Raw genomic sequence first — 15,391 nt, 5'->3', positions numbered from 1 at the left:
CCAATCCAGGATCTATTCGAAGATACTCTAAGAAAGAAATGGTGGATGAATACTCATCAGAAAATGTTGCCCCCGTTCAAGGGAAAGAAACTACTAGCACACAGCCCTGAAAACCTTCAATGAAATAATGATCCAGGAAATTTATACCCAACAAAATTGTCTTTCACGTAAACGATGACAATGAAAAACTTTGAACATTAGCAGTGAATCCATTAGTGCAGGACTAAGTCTTAGACAAATGTGGACATCAGGGTCACAAAACAGAAAGTGAATACTTAAAACTTAATAGGGGGGGCGCCTGGGAGGCTCAGTGGGTTAAAGCCTCTGCCTTCGGCTCAGGTCATGATCTCAGGGTCCTGGGATCGAGCCCCACATCGGGATCTCTGCTCAGCAGGGAGCCTGCTTCCCTGCTCTCTCTCTGCCTGCCTCTCTGCCTACTTGTGATCTCTCTCTCTCTCTCTAATAAATAAATAAAATATATTTTAAAAAAATAAATAAAACTTAATAGGGAACAAATGATATTACTAAAAAATTTTGAAGAAAGAAGAAAATGCAAACAAGAGTGTATGTACGCTGATTTCCTTGTCAATGGGTCAAAATTATTTTCAAACTGAAATTTCAAATTACAAGGCCTAATTACAAGTTACATGGTAAACACTAAGAGAAATAAGATGTCTTTGAAAATCAAATGAGTGAGTGGGAGAGAAAAGGAAACAGAAACATAATAATTAGTTTATAAAGGATTATATATTTTATATAAGGCTATAGTTATGAAAGTAACATAGTAAAAAAATAGTAAAAATAAAAATAAAAAACAGTAACAAATAATTACAAAAAGTAATTTCCAAGTTATCAAAGGAAACATATCCAGTATTTTAAAAATAATTCAGAGTATATAGAAAAATAATTTTAAAGGTATACTAAAACATCATAATATTATAAATAATAACAAATATTTACATACTCTTTACTATGTTCCAGACACTATTCCAACACAAAAACCCTATGAAATAGGTACCATTATTATTTTATTCTACATATGAGGAAACTAAAGCACGTAGAAGTTAAATAACCTATCCAAAGTCACACAGCAATAACTGCTAGAGGCCTCTGTCTTTTCCTGAAAACACTTCATTTTTGTTTAGTTCCTTGTTCATTTCCAGAATGTCTGCAAAGGAAGCACACCCAGATCTGCAGCTGACTTGAATGCAGAATATTTAAATTTCTTATTCTTAACCACTAAGCCATACTGACTCCTTTTTTTTTAAAGATATTATTTATTTATTTGAGTGAGAGAGAGAGTAGTAGAAGGGAAAGGGAGAAGCAGACTTCCCACTGAGCAGAGAGCCCAATGCAGGGCTTGGTCCTGGGACTCTGGGATCATGACCTGAGCTGAAGACAGATGCTTAACCAACTGAGCCACACAGGTGCCCCCATATTGACTCTTAAAGGGGAAAAAAATAAAAACTAAGACTGTACTTATTTGTTACATAATAACTCTAAATGGGCTAAACTCGCCTATTAAAAGATTCCAGATTAAACCACAAAGCACTTTCCAATATATCACTGGTTAAGTGAATTAAGGAGTATCCATACAATGAAATAAACTGCAGCAATTAAAAAGAAAAATGTAGTGAGTTTTAGTCAGTTAAGAAATTGGGGTGTTTTAGTCAGTTTTAGTCAGTTAAGAAATTGGGGAAATGTGGGGTGCCTGGGTGGCTCAGTGGGTTAAAGCCTCTTCCTTCAGCTGGGGTCATGATCTCAGGGTCCTGGGATAGAGCCCCATGGTGGGCTCTCTGCTCAGTGGGGAACCTGCCTCCCCCTCTCTCTGCCTGCCTCTCTGCCTACTTGTGATCTCTGTCTGTCAAATAAATTAAAAATATTAAAAAAAAAATTGGGGAAATGTGTTGCCAGTGGACTTGCCTTGCAAGGAATGTTAAAAGAAATATTTTAGAGAGAAGGAAAATAATATAGGCCAGAAAATCTGGTCTACATAAAGAAAGGAAGAGAATCAAAGGAGTAAGTGAATATTTTTCTTATTCTTAATTGATATAACAGATAACAGTTTGTTCAAAATAATAATATGAATAATGTATTTGATCACATGCTTATGAATATATCTTCTGTATATAAATGCTTAAGTATGCTTATATATAAGTGAGATGAATGGCAACAATGGTACAAGAGACAGGATGAAGGAATTAGGATTACTTTATTATTAAAAATCACTCATAAACAGGGGCGCCTGGGTGGCTCAGTGGGTTAAAGCCTCTGCCTTCAGCTCAGGTCATGATCCCAGGGTCCTGGGATTGAGCCCCACATCGGGCTCTCTGCTTAGCAGGGAGCCTGCTTTCTCCTCTCTCTCTCTGCCTACCTCTCTGCCTACTTATGATCTCTGTCAAATAAATTAAATATTTTTTTAAAAATCACTCATAAACATGTGAAGTGGGATAGTGTTATCCAAAAGTGGATTTGGATTAGTTGTAAATGTATGTTGCAAGTAGTAGGTTAAGTACCAAAAAAATAAAAAAAATTTAAAAAAAAGTTTAAAAGGAACTATAACTGATAGGCTAAGAAAGAAAAAAAATGGAATCATATTAAATTTTCAATTACAACCACAAAAGGCAGAAAAAGAGTGGAAGACAAAAGCAGAAACCAAAACAAGGGCAACAAATAGGAAATAGTAATAAATATGATAGAGAGGGTATGTGCTATGGTGAATACTGTGAAATGTGTAATGATTTGCGGACTTGTACCCCTGGGGCAAATAATACACTATTATGTTAATAAAAATAATTTAAATAAATACATAAATATATATATATAAGGTAGATATTAAAACTATATCACAAAATAGCCAATTTGAACATCAAGGATCTAAATACTCTAATTAAATGATGCAGAATGTCAGAGTGGATCAAAACACACAATCTTACTATATGCTATCTATTAGAACTACACATTAAGGGGCGCTTGGGTGGCTCAGTTGTTAGGTGTCTGCCTTTGGCTCAGGTCATGATCCCAGGGTCCTGAGTTGGAGCCCCGCTTTGGGCTCCCTGCTCACCGGGAAGCCTGCTTCTCCCTCTCCCACTCCCCCTGCTTGTGTTTCCTCTCTTGCTGTGTCTCTCTCTGTCAAATAAATAAATAAAATCTTAAAAAAAAAAAGAAATACACATTATAAAATGTGTATAAAACATATACAAATGAAACACATATAAATGAAAAGTAAATGGAGGGAGGGGCACCTGACTGGCTCAGTCAGTAGAGCATGCAACTCTTAATCTCAGGGTTATGAGTTCAAGCTCAGTGTTGGATTTAGAGATTACTTAAAAATAAAATCTTTAAATAAATAAATAAGGTAAATTAAATGGATGAAGAAAATATACACACTAAGCCAAAGAAAGCAGGAGCAGTTATATTCCAGACTAAACCAAATTGCAAAGTAAGAAAAGCTATCAAGGATAAAGAGGGCATTTCATAATGAAAAAGTGTTAATTCTCCAAGGAGACATAATAATTCTTAACATGTATGTGTCTAACAATAGAACATTAAACTAGGGACGCCTGGGTGGCTCAGTTGGTTAAGCAGCTGCCTTCAGCTCAGGTCATGATCCCAGCTTCCTGGGATCGAGTCCCACATCAGGCTCCTTGCTCGGCAGGGAGCCTGCTTCTCCCTCTGCCTCTGCCTGCCTCTCTGTCTGCCTGTGCTCGCTCTCTCTCCCTCTCTCTCTGACAAATAAATAAATAAAATAAAATTTAAAAAAAAAAAAAGAACATTAAACTATATGAGATAAAAATTGATAGAACTGCAGGGAGAAATAAACAAATCCACTATCATAGTTGAAACTGCCAACCATTCCTCTCAGAAATACATAGGCCCAACAGGTAAAAAATCAGTAAGGACACACAGTTAAATTCAGCAACACCATCAACCAACTTGATATAACTGACATCTACAGGCTACCCAAAAACAGAATTCACATTTTTCTCAAGTTCAAGTGGAACGCTCACCAAGAAAGACCACATGGTAGGTCACAAAAGATACCTTAACAAATTTAAAATAACAGAAATCACACAATGTCTGCTCTTGTACCATAGTGGAATTAAATTAGAAATCAACAAAAAGATAACTAGAAAATTCCAAAATATGTGGAGATTAAACAACACACTTCTAAAATGAAAACATAGACTAACAGTTTTACCTTCCTCTTTCTCTCACTCTTTCTCTGTGCTTTTATTTTTAAAAGCTGATGATTACCACATTTGGTAGGGGTCCGTAACTCAAAACAACTGTCCTATTGAGAATTCTTACAAAGTTAAACAAAATATTTTAAAATCTTCTTAAACAGGGGCACCTGGGTGGCTGGGTCAGTGGGTTAAAGCCTCTGTCTTTGGCTCAGGTCATGATCCCAAGATCCTGGGATCGAGCCCCACATTGGGCTCTCTGCTGGGCAGGGAGCCTGCTCCCTCCGTTCTCTCTCTCTGTCTGCCTCTCTGCCTACTTGTGATCTTTATCTGTCAAATAAATAAATAAAATCTTTTAAAAAATAAATAAAATCTTCTTAAACATATAAAAGAGCCAAGAAGACAGTAAGGAATTACTGGGCCAAAATCAAGAACAAGAGAACTCAGGGAATTAATTTCAATACTTAAGCTGATTTTGACATTGACCAACAGGTGTGTAACTGAGCTTGGACTTTTGTGGCCTGTTGGGTCTAAGAGGGAAGGAAAAGTCAAAGTTCAAATGCCTTCCAAAGGTGGAGTCTCTGAAGCCCAGTGTAAGCTGGAACCCTAAGAACTATATCTTCCCCAGTAAAAATGGACAGAAATGAACCAGTCCCCAGTAGGCTTCACTTTAGCCTCAAATTATTCCTAAAAAATGTTTCAAATAATTTCCAGTGAAAAATCAAAGACAACCAGGTATAAAAAGAAATGCAATACCACAAATAAAAACTATTGGGACATAAAGAAAACCAAAGCAGAGACAGCACGAGTTCAGATATTAGAATTATCAAATAAAGCTACTATGCTCAAAAAGAAAAAAGTCAACCTCAAAAAATTGTGGGAACTTGAGGCACCTGCCTGGCTCAGTTGGTAGAACATGTGGCTCTTGATCTCTGGATGGTGAGTTCGAGCCCCATGTTGGGGGGGAGTTTAAGTAAGTAAGTAAATAAATAAATACAAAAAAAAAAAAAGGCAAAGCTTAAAAAAAATGGGGTACCTGGCTGACTCAGTCAACAGAGCATGTGACTCAATCTCTGAGTTGAGTATAGAGCTTACATAAAAATTTTTTGAAAGAACTTGAAATCAGGGGTGCCTGGGTGGCTCAGTGGGTTAAAGCCCCTGCCTTCAGCTCAGGTCATGGTCTCAGGGTCCTGGGATGGAGCCGGGCATTGGGCTCTCTGCTTAGCAGGGAGCCTGCTTCCTCCTCTCTCTCTGCCTGCTTCTCTGACTACTTGTGATCTCTGTCTGTCAAATAAATAAATAAATAATATTTAAAAAAAAAAAAGAACTTGAAATCAGAAAAAGTGATATAGAAGACTTAAAACCAAATAAAAATTTTAGAACAGAAAAGTATAATAATTTTGTTTACAATAACAGCAGACTAGGTAATTCATAATAACTTCATACTGAGTACACGTAGAAAAGCTGGACAAAAATATAAAACCACTGTTGTAAAAAATAGGAGAGATAAAATAATAACAAATATCTAGACTAGGATCTTGAAGACAGAGACCCAGGGAAGTAAGCCAAGCAGTTAGTTATTTTTTTAAAACCCTGGAAACATACAATTCAGAGAGAAGATTAAGAGTCTCAGTGGCACTTTTGATAGTCTTTTGGCCTGAGATAATAGCACTGGGGTCTGGGGGCCATCAAGGTAGAAAGAAGGGGTACAGCCTGATGAGACCCCTTCCTACTTTGGGTTGGCCCAAAAAGTCCACAAACTATAATGCTGAATAATAAATAGGCATTCTCATGGACCACAATTCAAATTCAAATAATGTAAATTCCTCAAATTGGACTAAGATGATGCTACAATGTTAGGTTTCCTGGAGTATGCTTAAGAGCCACATAAAAGCAAGTGTAATTCCTCTCAGGGGAAAGATAGCATCCAGAGACTCAAGCTATGTATACAATTTTTTAAAATTAATAGAGGCATATCAAAAGTTAATTTAATAAAAAACCAAGAGAAAAAAACAAACAATAGAAATAAACATATGGGAGATACAGATAATAGGTACTTAGATGAAGACTTTAGAAAAGACAAAATAGTCAAAAAAACACAATAAAGAGTTTTGGCAGCAAAATGGAAACTAAAAAAAATCCAATAGAAATACCAGAAGAATTGAAAAATACATCTTTAATTAAGAAGTCAATGCTTAAGTATAAAAGTACATTGTAAACAGTAGGTTGAATAAGAATTACTGATTTTGAGGATAGGTTGGAAGAAAATATCTAGAATGAACTAGGGAAAAATGAAAGGCTGGAAAACACAGAAAGTATAAGAGACACATGGGTAAAGTCTAATATATGAAAATAAGTTCTTAAATGGAGAAGAGAGAATAAGACAGTAGCAATACATGAAACAATAATAACTAGGTATTTTCTAAAAGTGACAAATGACATTATTTTACAGATGCAAGAGACATAAATTCAAGGTAAAAAAAATAGGGAAAAAAACCTCACATCGAGGCCATTATTATTAAATTGCTGAAAATCAAAGTCAAAAAGAAAATCTTAATGCATCCAAAAGAAAAAAGACACACTAAGAAGTATCTGACATTTCAATAGAAGCAATAAAAACCAGAGGAACAGTGGAAATGATATCTTGAACACAATGAATGTAATGAACTGCCAACTTAGAATTCTGTATCTTTTGCCAATAGTCTTTAAACAAAAAGTAAAAGAAAGGTGTTTTTTTTTTTTTTAGACAAACAAAAGTGGACAGCATTTCCTACCAGTGGATCTGCTTTAAAGAAAATAAAGGATATGTTTTATTTATTTATTTATTTATTTATTCATTCATTCATTCATTCAGTTATTTGGCAGACATTCATTCATTCATTTAGTTGACAGAGAGAGACAGAAAGAGAGGGGACACAAGCAGGGGGAGTGGGAGAGGGAGAAGCAGACTTGCTGAGCAGGGAGCCCAATGCAGGGCTTATCCCAGACTCTGGAATCATGACCTGAGCCAAAGGCAGACGCTTAATGACTAAGCCACCAAGGTGCCCCAAGGATATGTTTTAAATACAAGGGAAATGACCCTAGATGGAAGCTCAGAAATGTAAGAATGATTGGTGAGTAATGGGAAGGATAAATATGAGATATGTCCTAATAAATACTGACTGAACAATTTGGGAGGAATTTAGTTATATATAGAATAAGATACATAGCAGGGACAGCACACGTATCTGAAGTGATTCACTAGAGTGAATATGGAATGTGAGATACTGGCACAAACTTAGACAAATATACCAATGGAACAGAATAAAGAGCAGAAAAGCCACCCCTACATATAAAGACCTATGGCAAATGAAGAATTCAAAGCCATGGAGAAAAGATGCTATTTTCAGTAAATGTTTCTGGGACAATTCTGGGACATCAATAAAGAACAAATAAGACTTGACTGTGTCATACACCATAATTAAGATCAAGTCTAGGTGTACTGAAATATAAATATGAGAACCAAAGCTATTAAGTTTCTGAATAATAGTATAGAAGGATACCCTAATCTCTAAGTAGAAAAAGACTTTTCGAGCAGACATAAATGGTACCAACCATAAAAGAAAATATTAAAAATTACGCTAAGTGAAATAAATCAAACAGAAAAAGTCAATTATCATATGGTTTCACTTATTTGTGGAACATATGGAATAGCATGGAGGTCATTAGGAGAAGGAAGGGAAAAATGAAGGGGGAGAAATCAGAGTGGAAGACAAATCACGAGAACTCTGGACTCCAGGAAACAAATTGAGGGTTTTAGAAAGGAGGGGGTTGGGGGGATGGGTTGGCCTGCTGATGGGTATTAAGGAGGGCACAGAGCGCAGGGAGCACCAGGTGTTACAAGCAAACAATGAATCATAGAACACTACATCAAAAAAGCAATTGCACTACTGGGTATTTACCCTACAGATACAAATGTAGTGATCTGAAGGGGCATGTGCACCTGAATGTTTATTGCAGCAATGTCCACCATAGTCAAACTACAGAAAGAGCCTAGATGTCCATCAACAGATGAATGGATAAAGAAGATGTGGTATATATATACAATGAAATACTATGCAGCTATCAAAAAATGAAATCTCGCCATTTGCAAAAACATGGATGGAACCAGAGGGTATTGTGCTAAGCTAAATAAGCCCATCAGAGAGACAATTATCATATGATATCACTGATATGAGGAATTTGAGAAACAAGGCAGAGGATCATAGGTGAAAGAGGGAAAAATGAAATAAGATGAAACCAGAGACAGATACAAACCATAAGAAATTCTTAATCTCAGGAAACAAACTGAGGTTTGCTGGAGGGGAGGAGTGTGAGAGGGACGGGGTGGCTGGGTGATGGACATCAGGGATAGTATATGCTGTGGTGAGGAAAAAATAAATCAATTTTTAAAAACTAATCATGTACTGTATGGCAACTAACAAAATGAAAAAAAATATTAAAAATTTGACTACAGGGGCGCCTGGGTGGCTCAGTGGGTTAAAGCCTCTGCCTTCGGCTCAAGTCATGATCCCAGTATCCTGGGATCAAGCCCCACCTTGGGCTCTCTGCTAAGCAGGGAGCCTGCTTCCTCCTCTCTCTCTGCCTGCTTCTCTGCCTACTTGTGATCTCCGTCTGTCAAATAAATAAATAAAATCTTTTTTTAAAAGTTTTGACTACATTGAAATTAACTACTGTTGAGTAAAAGATAACATTAAGAGGGCAAAAAGTAAGTTTTTTATGAGGATAATAAGTAAAATTAAACTATAGTAGTTAGGAATGCATGTTTATTTGGTAAATGTAGGGGGAAAATCATGGCAGTGACTAACATGCAAGTCAGGATAGTGTTTACCTTAAGGGGGAAGGAAGGGGCTAAGGTGACTGGGAAAGTACAAGAAAAGTGTTGTTGGCAATGTTTGATTTCTTGACCTGGTGATTCTATGAATGTTTGCTTTCCAATAATTCACTAAGGTATAATTATATTTTTGTACACCATCTAATACAATACTCAAAATTAACAATTCAGTGATGGAGATTAACCATACTGAGGAGAAATTATTTAACTGAATGATGAATCATAATAAATTATGCAGAAGGGGCATAGAGAGACAAATAGATCAAAAGAAAAACAGGTAAAAAGATAATTCAATGAGAAGATTTATGTTAACTGAAGTCCCAAAAATAGAGGAGAAAGGGAATGAGTTGAAATAATATTTGAAGAAATAATAAATGAGAATTTTGTGGAATAAAAGAAATGATATCATAGATTCATAAAGACCCCAATGAAGCAAGATAAAAGTTATCCAAACTAGACACATTGTGAAATTTCAGAAAAACAAGATCAAAGAGAAAATTCCAAGTAACAAGAAAACAGAACTAACTTATGCTGATAAGAATTAAGATAGTTGTGGGGCACCTGAATGGCCCAGTCAGTTGAGTGTCTCACTCTTGGTTTTTGGCTCAGGTCATGATTTCTGGGTTGTGGGACTCAGCACTCAGCATGGAGTCTACTTGAAATTCTCTCCCTCTGCCCCTCCCCTCAAATAAATAAATAAAAACTTAAAAAAAAAAAAAGAATTAAGATACTTGTGACCTGGATAGAGGAGGAAGGCAGTAGTGGCTGCAGAAGACATAAGGGAAGCTTATAGAGTGATTTTAATGTTCTCTCTCTTGACTTACACGGTGGTAACATGGAGTTGTTTAATTTTTAAAAATATACAGAGATGTATTCTTATGAGATACATACTTTTCTATATGTCCATTTAATGTTAATAAAAAGCTGAATGAAAAAAAAAAGATGCAGACATAAAAAAATAAACTTATAAAAGAGCAGCAATTGGATTGACACCTGACTTCCCAGGAGCAGAATGGAAGCCGGAGGGCAAAACAATGTTACCTTCATTTTATTGAAAGAAAACAACTGCCAACCTCAAATTCAATACATAGCAAAAATATCCTTCAAGTATGACAGCAAAAAGACACTTTCAGGGGTGCCTGGGTGGCTCAGTGGGTTAAAGCCTCCACCTTCGGCTCAGGTCATGATCCCAGGGTCCTGGGATCAAGCCCCGCATCAGGCTCTCTGCTCAGCAGGGAGCCTGCTTCCCCCTCTCTCTCTGCCTGCCTCTATGCCTACTTGTGATCTCTATCTGTCAAATAAATAAAAACAAAATCTTAAAAAAAAATTTTTTGATTTTTAAAAAAAGACACTTTCATTCAAACTAATAATGAAATGTTTTGTATACAGTAGATCATCACAAAAGGAAATCCTAAATAATACACTCCAAGAAGAGAAGAGATCCCAGATAAATGGCCAGGGATGCAAAAGGAAGAACAAAGAAAGCTATAAGTAAATATACACCTAAATGAACAGTGAACAGTAACTATGTCTTGTGATGTTTAAAAAATATGTAAGAGTTAATATACAACAATGTTAGCATATGATGGAAAGGAATAACCAGAGATAAGTATTGTAAGGATGTGTATTACCTATAAGAAGAATACAAGTATCAGATAATGTTAGACTTGAACAAATGTCTATGATAACCACTAAAAAGTGAGAAATATGATGTATAATTTTCAAATTATTAGAAGGAAATAAAGAAATTATAAATGTAATTAATCTAAAGAAGTAAAAAGAAATACAAAAACAGAAAGACAAATGACATATAATAAGATGGTAGACTTATGGTGAAATATACTAGAAATTACATTATATATAAATAGACTAAATATTCCAATTAAAAGGCAAAGGTTGCCAAAGAAGATGAAAAGCTAAATGTGATGATATGATGTTTATGAGACACATATCTAAACAAAAATTGAAAAACTTCCAAGTAAAAATGTATAAAAAGATACACTATGCAAACACTAACCAAAATTAAACTAATGTAGCTTTATTAGCTTCACACAGACTTTAAGGAGAAACATTAATAAGTTGTTTCATGATAAAATATTTGATTCAACATGAATATATAATTCTAAATTTAATGTACTTACATAGCTTTTCTGTTTATAAACATTAAATGAACTACAATGAAAAACAGACAAATCAATTAACTCAGAGGAAGAGTTTAACATATTTCTTCTCAGTACCAGATGGAAAAAGCTACAAAAAATCAGTAATAATTTAGAAAAATTAGAAGATTTAAATAACATAATTAAATAAACTTGACTTAATGGAATACTTTTCAAGCACACAGGGAATTTTTTTTTTCAATGACTTACACTCTGAACCAAAAAAGAAAGTATCAAAAAATTTGAAAGGGGGGGGGCACCTGGGTGGCTCAGTCAGTTAAACATCTGTTTTCAGCTCAGATCATGATCCCAGGGTCCTGGGATCAAGCCCCACATCAGGTTCCCTGCTCAGCGGGAAGCCTGCTTCTCCCTCTCTCTCTGTCTACTGCTACCCCTGCTTGTGCACATGCTCACTCTCTCTCTCTCTCTGTCAAATAAATAAATAAAATCTTTAAAAAAATTTTTCAAAAGTAATAAAATGTTACATGGTATATATTCAGATTATAAGAAAATTGTGGCAAAAGTTAAAAACCAGGAGAGGGAAATCTAGAAAGTTTCAGAAATTAAGGAAATATTCAGAAATTAAGGGAAATGGGAAAATAATTTAAACTCCTAATGAAAATTTCTGAGATACATACCAAGCTGCTCATAGCAAGAAAGATAGCCTTAAATGTATATATGAGGCAGGGGAACGGCTGGAAGTTAAAATAAGCATCTATATCAACAGGTCAGGAAGAACTGCAAAATAAACCCACCCAAACTAAGTAGACGGAATGAAATACCAGAGAACAAAAAATGAAATAGAGAGAAGTACAGGTGCATTTGGCTGACTCTGTCAGTAGAGCATGCAACTCGTGATCTTAGGGTTGTGGGTTCAAGTCCCATATTGGAGGTAGAGTTTACTGAAAGAAGGAAAGATAAAGAGAGGAAGGAAGGGAAGGAGGAAAGGAGAGGGGAGGGGAGAGGAAGGGAGGGGAGGGGAGGGGAGGGAAGGGAAGGGAAGGAAAGAAAAAAGACCTTGAGAACTTGTTTGGAAGTTCTAGGAGAAGAGCACAACTACTCATACACCTTTGACCAAATGGTCCTCCTCTATCAGGGAAGGTCATCCACGGTAGACTGAATGTGCAGCGTTGGGAGAGATGCACATGGAGCAGTGAGGTGATGAAGGGGACACCACTGCAGCCAGCCAAATCAACCCTCATGATCAATAGGGTGACAGATGTCACAGCCAGATCACTCTCAAATCCAATCCCTATCAAAATACTATCAACAATTTTCAGAGAGCTGGAACAAATAATCCTAAAATGTGTATGGAATCAGAAAAGACCTCAAATAGTCAAAGCAATCTTGAAAAAGAAAACCAAAGCTGGAGGCATCACAATCCCGGACTTCAAAATATATTACAAAGCTGTAATCATCAAGACAGTATGATACTGGCACAAAAACAGACATACAGATCAATGGAACAGAATAGAGAACCCAGACATGGACCCTCAACTCTTTGGTCAACTAATCTTTGACAAAGTGAGAAAGAATGTCCAATGGAAATAAGACAGCCTCTTCTACACATGGTGTTGAGAAAATCTGACAGCCACATGCAGAAGAATGAAACTGGGCCACTTTCTTAGACCCTATACTAAAATGAACTCATAATGGATAAAAGACCTAAATGTGAGACAGGAATCCTTCAAAATTTTAGGGGAGGGGAGGGGCACTTCAGTGGCTCAGTCACTAAGCACCTGCTTTTGGCTCAGGTCATGATCCCAGGGTCATGGAATCGAGTCCCATGTTGGGCTCCCTGCTCAGCGGGGAGCCTGCTTCTCCCTCTCCAACTCCTTCTGCTTGTGTTCCCTCTCTTGCTGTCTCGCTCTCTCTCTATCAAATAAATAAAGTCTTAAAAAAAAGTTCTAGAGGGGAATATAGGCAGAAACCTCTTTGACCTCAGCCACAGCATCTTCTTGATAGACATGTCTTCAAAGGCAAGGGAAAAAAAGGCAAAAATGAACTATTGGGACTGACTTAATCAAAATGAAAAGCTTTTGCACAACAAAGGAAACAGTCAACAAAACTAAAAGGCAACCTACAGAATGGGAAAAGATATTTGTAAATGTCTCATCAGATAAAGGGCTATATCCAAAATCTATAAAGAACTTATCAAACTTAGCACCCAAAGAACGAATAATCCAGTCAAGAAATGGGCAGAGGAGGGGTGCCTGGGTGACTCAGTGGGTTAGGCCACTGCCTTCAGCTCGGGTCATTATCTCAGGGTCCTGGAATCGAGTCCCCCATCGGGCTCTCTGCTTGGCGGGAAGTCTGCTTCCCTCTCTCTGTCTGCCTCTCTGCCTGCTTGTGATCTCTGTTTGTCAAATAAATAAATAAATAAATCTTTAACCAAAAAAAAAAAGAAAAAGAAATGGGCAGAGGACATGAACAGACATTTCTCCAAAGAAGACATACAAACAGCCAACAGACACATGAAAAGATGTTTAACACCACTCAACATCAGGGAAATACAAATCAAAACCACAATAAGATACCACCTCATACCAGTTAGAAAGACTAAAATTAACTCAGGAAACAACAGATGTTAGCAAGGATGCAGAGAAAGGGAAACACTCTTACAAGGTTGATGGGAATGCAAGCTGGTGCAGCCACTTTGGAAGACATTATGGAGGTTCCTCAAAAGTTAAAAATATCTGCCTTCGGGATAGAGCCCTGCATCAGGCTCCCAGCTTAGCAGGAAGCCTGCTTCTCCCTTTCCCACTCCACCTCCTTGTGTTCCCTCTCTTGCTCTCTGTGTGTGTGTGTCAAATAAATAAATACAAATCTTAAAAAAAAAAAAAAAAAGAGCTACTCTAGGGCCTAACAATTGCACTATTTGGTGTTTATCCAAATGATACAAACATAATGATTCGAAGGGACACCCCCAATGTTTATAGCAGCAATGTCCACAATAGCCAAACTATGGAAAGAGCCCAGATGTCCATCGACAGATGAACTGACAAAGAAGATGTGGTATCTATCTTTAATGGAATATTAGTCAACCATCAAAAAGAATGAAATCTTGCCATTTGCAATGACATGGACAGAACTAAAGGGTATTATGTGAACTGAAATAAGTCAGTCAGAAAAAGATAAATATCATATGATTTTACTCGTATGTGGAGTTTAAGAAACAAAACAGAGGAACATAAGGGAAGGGAAGGAAAAATAAGACAAAACCAGAGAGGGAAGGAAAGCATAAAAGTTTAGGAAAAACTGAGGGTTGCTGGAGAGGAGGTGGTGCATGGCGGGGGGTGGGGAGGGATGGAGTAACTGTATGATGGGCATTCAGGAGGGCACATGATGTGATGAGCACTGGATGTTGTATGCAACTGATGAATCACTAAATTCTACCTTCTGAAACTAATAATATACTATGGGTTAATTGAATTTAAGTTAAAAAAGAAATACAAAATAGAGAAGATCAAACATTATCTTCCTAAAGATAAATAAAATTGATAAACTTTTGGTGAGACTGATTAGAGAGAGAAAAAGATCCCACAGTAGGCCCGAGACCTGAGACTTAGAAAGGTCTGCTTGCGGGGCGCCTGGGTGGCTCAGTTGTTAAGCATCTGCCTTCAGCTTGGTTCATGATCCCAGAGTCCTGGGATCGAGCCCCACATCAGGCTCTCTGCTCAGCAGGAAGCTTGCTTCTCCCTTTCCTACTCCCTAGCTTGTGTTCCCTCTCTCGCTGCTTCTCTGTCAAAAAAATAAATAAAAATCTTAAAAAAAGAGAAAGGTCTGGGGCACCTGGGTGGCTCAGTAGGTTAGGCCTCTGCACTCGGCTCAGGTTGTGGTCTCAGGGTCCTGGGATCGAGCCCTGTGCCTGCTTCCCTTCTCTCTCTGCCTGCCTGTCTGCCTACTTATGATCTCTCTGTCAACAAAATAAATAAAAATCTTTAAAAAAAGAAAGGTCTGCTTGCGAAGCAAGCCCTTGGTTGGCACTTGGGAACTTGGATGTCATGAGGGGTCTCGTCATTTCCAGAACTGATGAAGTGGCTCAATGTGTGATAAAAATGTTTACGCTGAATCTCTGTATTCCTTTTGGGACTCTGAAATTTTGGTATGAGTCAGGCAGAGGGTGTCTTACATGAACATCCTCCAGTAAAAACCCTGGACACCGAATGTACGGA

General features: G+C 37.0%; 1 protein-coding gene across 3 annotated transcripts in view; it reads right to left on the bottom strand.

Annotated features, from left to right (window-relative positions):
• The window catches only part of CDKL2 (cyclin dependent kinase like 2), a 54,900-nt gene that overhangs the window by 27,748 nt on the left and 11,761 nt on the right, over nt 1-15,391 (bottom strand). The gene's annotated exons all lie outside the window — the stretch shown is intronic.

This window comes from Neovison vison, chromosome 11, assembly GCF_020171115.1.
Source record: "Neovison vison isolate M4711 chromosome 11, ASM_NN_V1, whole genome shotgun sequence".
Taxonomy (NCBI): domain Eukaryota; kingdom Metazoa; phylum Chordata; class Mammalia; order Carnivora; family Mustelidae; genus Neogale; species Neogale vison.
Note: the sequence above shows the minus strand (reverse complement) of the source record. Positions and strands in the feature narration are given on the sequence as shown.